The sequence below is a fragment of the Photinus pyralis genome, unplaced genomic scaffold (assembly GCF_008802855.1).
Source record: "Photinus pyralis isolate 1611_PpyrPB1 unplaced genomic scaffold, Ppyr1.3 Ppyr1.4_LG6, whole genome shotgun sequence".
NCBI lineage: Eukaryota > Metazoa > Arthropoda > Insecta > Coleoptera > Lampyridae > Photinus > Photinus pyralis.
In genome coordinates, this window is record NW_022170663.1 from 17,794,305 (window position 1) to 17,805,399 (window position 11,095).

Consider the following 11,095-nt stretch of genomic DNA (forward strand, 5'->3'; position numbering starts at 1 on the left):
CCCTGGCTCCCTTGTTTTTTAGCTTTATCGAATTTTTTTGCAAACATCTTCCTACATTAAATAAACTGCCTTTTATAAATAACTAGAGACATGCCCATTATTTTCCGAATTTACAATTGTTAATTCGTGTGTACAGGGTTCCCAGGAATTCATGTCAAATTTTGCAAATCTGAAAACGGAAATAGAACTTGAATTGAATTTGGTTTGGGTACAATTTTCTAGTTATGAAATAATAACAATTCCAACGTGATAGTAATGTAAATATTTTGATAAATCTGAATCCAGCTTCACTCCTTTACAAAATTTCTCCTTAAGATTGGCTTGATTAAACCTTTCCAAAACTAACTCGTTTTGCCAAATTTTAAAATGCTCACGTTTTTCTGACCCTTTCTGATTCCCAACTCTTTTTACTTTCTAGCAATAAAATAAACATATACAAAATACTTGTAATTTTCACCATGAAAAATAGCTATTTACCAATTAATAATCGAGGGCCCGTTCACAGGCAAAATTTTTATTAAGTGAAAAATTAAATTTCAAAGTAAATTACACAAAAGAAAATTAGCTCCCTGTCAATAGGTACCAGCATATTTAAACACGTTAAAATATTTGCAATAATTAATTTACCCAAATCAGTGCCGTTCAGAATAAAAACTCAAAATTTATAGTTTGTTAAATTGCAACAATGAAAGAACAGTTTATAGTTACAATAATCACAATTCCTTTTTTTATTCACGTTTCTTGGAATGGACGTGGATTATTAAGCGTCGGCAGGATCGAACGCCTTAAAATCTCCCTGAAATTTGTAGACTCCGGGGAAAATTTCGAAAATAGCGAAACGTTGAGGGTTGTTGAAATTAGGACACGAATTTAACCAAACTGCATTACACACTTTAAACGCCAAAGGTGAAACTTTTATTTAGACATTAAACAAAAATTAACTTTCTGTACGAACTTTGAACTACGGTAAATTTCGGAACTTATGATTCCCGGTCAAAACGGTTCAACTTTTTGAAAAGGGACCTTAAATTGTTACTCTCTTCTGATACCACGTCAATAATCTAGTCACCGCAACGCAAAAAAACGCGAATATTCTTTTTACCAACTGGTCGCATTTAATGGCAAAACGGTTTGGTTGTAATTTCCGTATTACAGGTTCGTAGAATTGCCGCACTCTGTCGCTTCACGGCATCGTGCGCAATTTTTCTACTCACCTATAATACGCAGTATTACAACCTTATAACGAAATTTACTATTTTGAAATTACCGCGAATTAGTCTGAAACAGATCTCTACGATTTTTAGTTATGCTATTTGTGTCCTTCCGAAGAATTTGTTCATGTTAGTTTATTTACATTTTGAATCAATTTGATTACCTTTGCTGTATAGAAATTTAGTTATTTGTGCATCGTAAAGTAGTTTATGCACCGATTTGTATAGACGATTCGTGGTCCAGTCCAAATTTTGCTTTTGGTCAGTATTAATTACGGTTTTAGTGTTAGATTTACACAAGTGACAGACGTTAGATATTGCCACCTCAATATTTATGTGCCGCGCCATCGCTCTTGTTTCTTTGTTTGTGTTCCTATCTGTTACAGATAAGGCAGAAATGCGCCCTTTTGGGCTCAAAAGGCAGTTACAGCGTTCAAAGGTAATCGTTTGATTTTCGACGACTCCTTGATATAACGTTTGATTACATACTGGTTTTCGATACAATCGAATTGTAATTACTACATGAATTTGATAGTCATTTAACAATTGTAGTTCCGTCGTTGTTTTCTGCGGAAGCCTGTTTTAATATTGATAACCCAAAATTGTTTTTGAGTTTCTGGAGTTTCTTAGTTTCGTTAGTTTCTTCGCGCCATTATGACTATAATTTAAATGCTTTAGATTCAATCCAACTCCTCTTTTTCTTTCGGTTTCGATGGATTCGGCCTAATCTTCGTATTTTTCTTTCTTAGAAAATTCCGAATGTTTTATTTCTTTTTATTCGGCAACATTTGGATTTTTATGATTCATTTTGATTCGTTGGATTCATCTGAACCAATTCAAACTCTTCAGACTTCATATTCCTTGAATTTTTCAATTTTTATCACACATTCTTTACATTCTTTCAATTATTCCGTTTTAGGGTATTTCTTTAATTTTTCTTTTCCTTGCAGTTAGATTCATTTAGCTTAATCGAATCTAGAATCGAATTTTCTAATTATTGAGGCTGATCCGATTCATCCATTCCTTCAGAGTTCAGATCCTTTGGGTTTTCTACTTCTGATATTAAAATTTCCGATTCTATGCATTTTTCTGATTATTAAGCATCTCGCATTCGTCATATTCTTCTTCGAGTTATAAGATTTATAATTCGGCTTTTTCAAACACTTTTCATATTTCCAGTTTTCCGCTTTCTTAGAACCACCGAGTTCTTCCATTTCGTTTACGATACTCCAGATTACTCAAATTCACAGAATTGTTTAAATTCGGATTCATCGCATTCTTATATTTCTCGGGTCCTTTAAGTATTGAAATTCTTCAAATTCGATTCTTAAGCTTTGTCTGGTTCTTCCTTTGTCTTCGAATTTGATCGACTCTTCTGGTATTCACACTCATCATGTGCACCAAGTTTGTAAGGTTCGTTAGATTCTTCCGTTTCTAGGAGGTTTCCAAGTTTTCATACTTGGATTCCTCGCATGCTTCTAATTCTTTGAATTATTCCGATTTTTTCAAATCTTTTAAGTAAATTAAGTGTATCTCACATCAGACTTAAAGATTAGCAATAGGAACTTAATAAATTGCTGCTCCAATCGCAGCGAAGTTTCAGCTACTTTCAGGTGCACAATAAATAATTAATTAAACTGGAATGTTGTCCAATACCGTACAAACTAAGTTAAAAGTTAATCAATTTATATCTCGAAATAATTAAGATTGACTCATGGCATAAATTTGTTAATTAGTAAACGTAACGCTCTCCGTCATAAATAAATATTTAAGGCCTTTAATAGAAAATGGCTAATTAGCGAGGAATCGAAAAGTTTTGCAGCGTTAATTATGGGAAGCATAATGGTAAAATGTAATGTTTAGCGAAAGGGTTGCGGTGGGTAAGGGAATATCTTCACTCTTAGCTTCCATTTAGTACAACGTGTCGAATCTGTTCTCCCAAAGGAGCGTATTGTTTAACCGTGCATTGGTAACATAATGAAAGATCGTCGGTGAAAAGGGTCGCGAAACAAAAAGGGAATATTATAAAAATGTATACATTCTCTTTACAAAAAACAAATAGGTTGGATGCGGACGTGAAATAAAAATTAACATTTCACGGTATGCAAATGAATAGGTAAAAATAATAGAAGCGACGAGATGAAGGGGTGCGCTTGTTGAAACTGTAAAAAGAATAAACTGGTTTCTTTTTAAGCACAGGTTTTTGCTTCGAGTAAGCGAAACTGGAGCCTGAGAAATTTTTAATTTATGCGACGCTTTTAGTCGCCTTATGCACTTCATAGGGAGAAAAAAGAGTCTCCTCTCAAGTAATTATAATCGTAACAGGTTCTAATTTAAAATTCCTTTGGTATACGTTTCCACGTTCACATCGCGCAAGTATAGGATTTTTTTTTCCCTATTTATTCAAATAACAGCTGCCTTCGCCACCGGAAAAACTTTCCTGGCATAAAACACTCGAAAAATTGGAATTGTGTACGACCTACGTACAACATACATATATCAGTTGTTGCACGCCTAAATGCACGTATCATCATTGTCCAAGCCACATCTATTGACCCTCGACCCTTCCGTTTTATGCAACGGTCAACGAGGGTACAAAGGGGGCTATTTATGGTTTCCTGAATACAACCCGAGCTTCACCTTTGTTTAATCTGCATACCGAGATTACTAAAAATAAAAATAGGAAAGATTAGGTTGGGTAATTGCTATCAGATGTGTGGTGGACAATGGAAGGATATCCTTTATGCCAGTTGAATGTTAAAGGGTATAACGAGCTATATTATATGAGACAAACAATTAACAATGAGGTGAAAAGGACTTAGGTAGGTACTCCTGTAGTTTGCATATGCTCAAGCTCATTTTCTGTCTTGACTGTGTGGGTCTTTCGCGGTATTTTATTTACACCCTCTGCTTTAACAGTCGCCTAAATACACGGAGAAAAATGTATGTTAAAGGTAATTAAAAATATAATAATAGCTATCAAAAAATATAATACGTATAGGGATAGCTATGAAGAATTATAACATTTATCATATACATATTGTTGCAACTGTATAGCTAGTTTTACTGTATATTGTTTTAACTCATACAAAAAAACTGTATGTAACGGCAACCATCTCATATGCATGCTTTTGTAATACGGGAGTAGTTGAATTAACATCTCCGCTTTGTATTAATAAGTAACTTAGATTATTGCAACTAATATACACACCCTGCCTGGATTCTACAGGCCACATTCTATAAGAGAATTTTTTTTCTGGGTCGATCTGAGACAATTTTTTTTCGGGGCTCAAAAAAAGGCAAAAATCGACTACACCAAAATTTCTCGGGAAAACACTTTTTCTTATTAATTTTGGTGCGTAGAATCCAAAACAATTCGTACTTTTTCGATTAGACTTCCCAATCTAAAGTTATAGACTAGAAACCAATTTCGAAAGAAAATTCAAAGGGCTGTAACTTTTGAACTAGTAGCCCAATCTTGGAACTGTTTGAAATTATAGATTCTACAGGCCACATTCTATAAGAAAATTTTTTCTCCGGGTCGATCTGAGACAATTTTTTTTTCGGGGTTAAAAAAGGCAGCGTATAACTTTCCCTTTTTTTAGAAAAATCGACTGCACCAAAATTTCTCGGGAAAACACTGTTTCGTATTAATTTTGGTGCGTAGAATCCAAAACAATTCGTACTTTTTCGATCAGATTTCTCAATCAAAAGTTATAGACTAGAAACCAATTTCGAAAAAAAATTCAAAGGGCTGTAACTTTTGAACTAGTAGCCCAATCTTGGAACTGTTTGAAATTATGGATTCTACGGGCCACATTCTATAAGAAAATTTTTTTCTGGGTCGATCTGAGACAATTTTTTCTTCGGGGCTCAAAAAAAGGCAGTGTATAACCTTCCTTTTTTACCAAAAATCGACTACACCAAAATTTCTCGGGAAAACACTTTTTCGTATTAATTTGGGTGCGTAGAATCCAAATCAATTCGTACTTTTTCGATCAGACTTCTCAATCAAAAGTTATAGACTAGAAACCAATTTCGAAAAAAAGTTCAAAGGGCTGTAACTTTTGAACTAGTAGCCCAATCTTGGAACTGTTTGAAATTATGGATTCTACAGGCCACATTCCATAAGAAAATTTTTTTTCGGGTCGATCTGAGACAATTTTTTTTTCGGGGCTCAAAAAAAAGCAGTGTATAACCTTCCTTTTTTACCAAAAATCGACTGCACCAAAATTTCTCGGGAAAACACTTTTTCTTATTAATTTTGGTGCGTAGAATCCAAAACAATTCGTACTTTTTCGATTAGACTTCTCAATCAAAAGTTATAGACTAGAAACCAATTTCGAAAGAAAATTCAAAGGGCTGTAACTTTTGAACTAGTAGCCCAATCTTGGAACTGTTTGAAATTATGGATTCTACAGGCCACATTCTATAAGAAAATTTTTTTTCCGGGTCGATCTGAGACAATTTTTTTTTCGGGCCTCAAAAAAAAGGCAGTGTATAACCTTCCTTTTTTACCAAAAATCGACTGCACCAAAATTTCTCGGGAAAACACTTTTTCTTATTAATTTTGGTGCGTAGAATCAAAAACAATTCGTACTTTTTCGATCAGACTTCTCAATCAAAAGTTATAGACTAGAAACCAATTTCGAAAGAAAATTCAAAGGGCTGGAACTTTTGAACTAGTAGTCCAATCTTGGAACTGTTTGAAAAAGGCAATGTATAACCTTCCTTTTTTACCAAAAATCAGGATACACACATATTGGTTTCGAATATATAAAATTATAAGTTCAAAAATCATGATATATTTGCAACAATAAGGTATAATAATCAATATAATACAGTTTTGTTGTACTTATACTGCCATATTGTTTTGGCCCAACCCTCAAAATCTCTGGAACATCACTCATGATTATAATTGCGAGCCACATACACATACGCACTGAACTGACTGTCGACTGAACAAAAACCGCATACAAATATACAATATACAATACAGAGCTTTTAATAATTTACTGCAACCTTTGCAACGGTTGTTCTCAAAATAAGCTTATGCTGATCTTGCAGATTCGGCATCATTACAATTACATCATATGTTAAAAATTATTATATGGGTTGTTAAACTAACAATCTTTCAACCGGGTCCGTTAACTTGGCCCCCCCCCACTGAGAGATTTCATAGTCGTATTATTTTGAAATGAATGCGCTCGTTATGCGCTCATATGCGCCACCGATAACTCTTGCGCCATTATCGTTTTTTAGAAATCCGAAAAAACATTTGGGGGGGGGGCAAGTGAGCGTAGCCCCCCCAGTACGTATTTTGTCCCTTGTAACTAGGTCACCTGATACATTTGGTTATGCGCTCAATTGCGCCACTTGAATTAAAGCTAGCGCCATTACGGTTAAGCCGTGACAAATTTTCAAAAAGTGGGGGGGGCCAACTTAACGTTTTTAAAAGTTTTTTTTTTTAACATCTTTTCATACGAATTTGTACTCTCAGGTATGCGCTGAAATGCGCCGTAAAAAGATATCTTTGCGCCATTAGATGTTAATAATAATAATAATAATAATAATAACTTAATCACCTTCTACACATTACCGAAACATTCTCACGTGACATACAAATGGACTTTGGAATTGATAAATGTAAAACACAACACATCACAGCTGGTAAAAGACAACTTTTAGATTACGAGCTAGAACAGGGTAATTTAATAAATTCCATGGACGAGAATGAAACTTATAAGTATCTTGGTTTTCAGCAAAATACACATATTAAACATACGAGTATAAAACAAACACTTATCACACAATACCTACAAAGAGTACGCAGTATACTTAAAACAAAAATTACACGGTAGAAATACAATCAAAGCTATTAACACTTATGCCATACCAGTGCTTACATACTCTTTCGGGATTATACGTTGGACAAATACAGATTTAAAACAAATACAGAGAAACACACGTACACTATTAACAAAACACCATATACATCACCCTCACTCCTCCACTATACGACTTTACCTTCCTCGTTCGGAAGGAGGTAGAGGACTTACAGATATAAAACTATTACACCAAACACAAATACACAATTTACGACAATACTTTTATAACAAATCAGATACTTCAGTCTTACACAAAACAGTAACATATGCAGACAAATCTAACACACCACTTAACCTACACGAAACTAATGTACTCCCACCCACATCCAAACTTACATACATCACAAATAACATACAGACATGGAACCAAAAGCCTTTACATGGACGATTTCCAGGTTGGCCAGGATTGTGTTGACTCTATAGCAACGCACAGTTGGTTGTCTGAATGTGATGTCTTCCCGGAGACTGAGGGTTTCATGTTAGCAATACAAGACCAGGTCATTAACACACGCAACTACAAAAAACACATACATAAAGATAAAACAGTGACAAATGATTCTTGTCGACTTTGTTCACAAACATCAGAAACAATCCAACATATAATATCGGCATGCACACGACTTGCACAAACTGAATACAAACATCGACACGATCAGGTAGTTAAAATCATACATCAAAAATTAGCACTTAAACACAATCTCATAACAGATACGACACCATACTACAAATACACGCCACAGATCATACTCGAAAACAACACACACAAATTATATTGGGACAGGACACTACTCACAGATAAAACTATCCACAATAATAGACCAGACATTACACTTATAGATAAAAATCCATTTGTATTATAGACATTGCCATCCCCAACACTAACAACTTAACTAAAACACATGCAGAAAAACACCGCAAATACACCGATATAGCTATCCAGCTTAAGACGCAATGGAGAATGAAATCTACTGTTATAGTTCCCATTATTCTTAGTGCTACTGGAGTTATACCAAAGACAATACACCACAATTTGCAACTATTAGGTTTAGACAAAAACACATACAAACATTTACAAAAAGCAGTCATTATCAACACATGCCATATTGTTCGTAAATTTCTAAACATAACACAAGATACTACATACAGGAATGATCCACAACGTATACATGTAAACAACAGTACTCGCTCACAACACGGTACACAACATACTGTAATATCTCCACCTCTAACCCAAACAAACACACAAATACAACACACCGAACAAACAAGTACAACAAATGATACAACATATACTACAATCAGAGATTCACCTCTGAAGCAAACCACATTATCACCACCCAATAGTATTCAACCCAAACGCAAAAGCCTAAACAGCACTTTAGACTCACAACATGACACACAACATACTGTAATATTTCCAAACTTAACTCAACCAACCACACAAACACAACTTCCTGAACAAACAAACGCAATAAATACAAGTAACACAACACGCACTACAAAGACGCCCTCACCCACACGACCTAGCACAGCTGAAAAACACAATACTCTTTCTTCTCAGAAACACACCACGTTATCACAAACACAACCCACTCGTACTCAACCCAAACGCAACAACCTTAACAGCACTACAGGCTCACAAAATACTGTAATGTCTCCACCAATAACCCATGCAACAACAGAAATACTTCAAGAACAAAGAAACACCATAAATACAAGTAACGCAACATGCACTACAAAGACAGGTCCATCCAATAAAGTTACACGCCCTAGCACATTTAAAAAACACAAAACTTCTTCACAGAAACACACCACATTTTCACAACCCACTCGTATTCAACCGAAACGCAAAAACCTTAACAGAACTACAGGCTCACAACATACTAAAATATCTCCAGCAAAAACCCAAGCAGCCTCTCAAATACAACCTCAAGAACAAAGAAACACCATAAATACAACTAACGCAACATGCACTACAAAGACAGGTCCACCCAATAAAATTACACGCCCTAGCACAGTTAAAAAACACATAACTCCTTCTTCACAGAAACACACCACATTTTCACAACCCACTTGTATTCAACCGCAACGCAAAAACCTTAACAGCACTACTAGCTCACAAAATACTGTAATATCTCCATCAATAACCCAAGCAACCTCACAAATACAACCTCAAGAACAAAGAAACACCATAAACACAAGTAACGCATCATGTACTACAAAGACAGGTCCATCCAATAAAGTTACACGCCCTAGCACAGTTAAAAAACACAATACTCCTTCTTCTCAGAAACAACCCACTCGTATACAACCGAAACGCAAAAACCTTAACACAGGCTCACAAAATATTGCAATATCTCCACCAAAAACCCAAGCAACCTCACAAATACGACCTCAGGAACAAAGAAACACCATAAATACAATTAAAAAACACAAAACTCCTTCTTCACAGAAGCACATCACGTTATCACAACCCACTCGTATTCAACCCAAACGCAAAGCCAAAGAAACACTTACACAATAAACTCCATTTAATAAAATTACAGGAATTATTATAATGATTTTTTTGTTTTGTTTTCTTCTTTCCTGATAGCGTTGGCTATTGTGCCCATCAATAGGTATGTTGGTAAGTACGAATTACATTATCCCTAGATGTCCAATGTACGTGTGATTTTTTTTTTTTTTTTTTTAATGACCCTACATAACTTCACCAGACACAGACACTAATCGTTACTTGATTTTAATCCGTGCGATTAGTTAACCAGGCTAGACCTGAGTTCTCACAAGAAACACCGATAATAATAATAATAATACACCGATATAGCTATCGAGCTTAAGACGCAATGGAGAATGAAATCTACTGTTATAGTTCCCATTATTCTTAGTGCTACTGGAGTTATACCAAAGACAATACACCACAATTTACAACTATTAGGTTTAGACAAAAACACCTACAAACATTTACAAAAAGCAGTCATTATCAACACATGCCATATTGTTCGTAAATTTCTAAACATAACACAAGATACTACATACACAAATGATCCACAACGTATACATGTAAACAGCAGTACTCGCTCACAACACGGTACACAACATACTGTAATATCTCAACCTCTAACCCAAACAAACACACAAATACAACTTACCGAGCAAACAAGTACAACAAATGATACAATATATACTACAATCAGAGATTCACCTCTGAAGCAAACCACATTATCACGACCCATTAGTATTCAACCCAAACGCAAAAACCTAAACAGCACTTTAGACTCACAACATGACACACAACATACTGTAAAATCTCCACCCTTAACTAAACCAACCACACAAACACAACTTCCTGAACAAACAAACGCAATAAATACAAGTAACGCAACATGTACTACAAAGACGCCCTCACCCAATAAAGTTACACGGCCTAGCACAGCTAAAAAACACAATACTCTTTCTTCTCAGAAACACACCACGTTATCACAACCCACTCGTACTCAACCCAAACGCAACAACCTTAACAGCACTACAGGCTCACAAAGTACTGTAACGTCTCCACCAATAACACAAGCAACCACACAAATACAACCTCAAGAACAAAGAAACACAAGAAATACAAGTAACGCAACATGCACTACAAAGACAGGTCCACCCAATAAAGTTACACGCCCTAGCACAGTTAAAAAACATAAAACTCATTCTTCACAGAAACACACCACGTTATCACAACCCACTCGTATACAACCCAAACGCAAAAACCTAAACAGCACTACTAGCTCACAAAATACTGTAATATCTCCACGAATAACCCAAGCCACAACACAAATACAACCTCAAGAACAAAGAAACACAATAAATACAAGTAACGCAACATGCACTACAAAAACAGGTCCACCCAATAAAATTACACGTCTTAGCACAGTTAAAAAACACAATACTCCTCTTTCTCAGAAACAACCCACTCGTATTCAACAGAAACGCAACAACCTTAAAAGCACT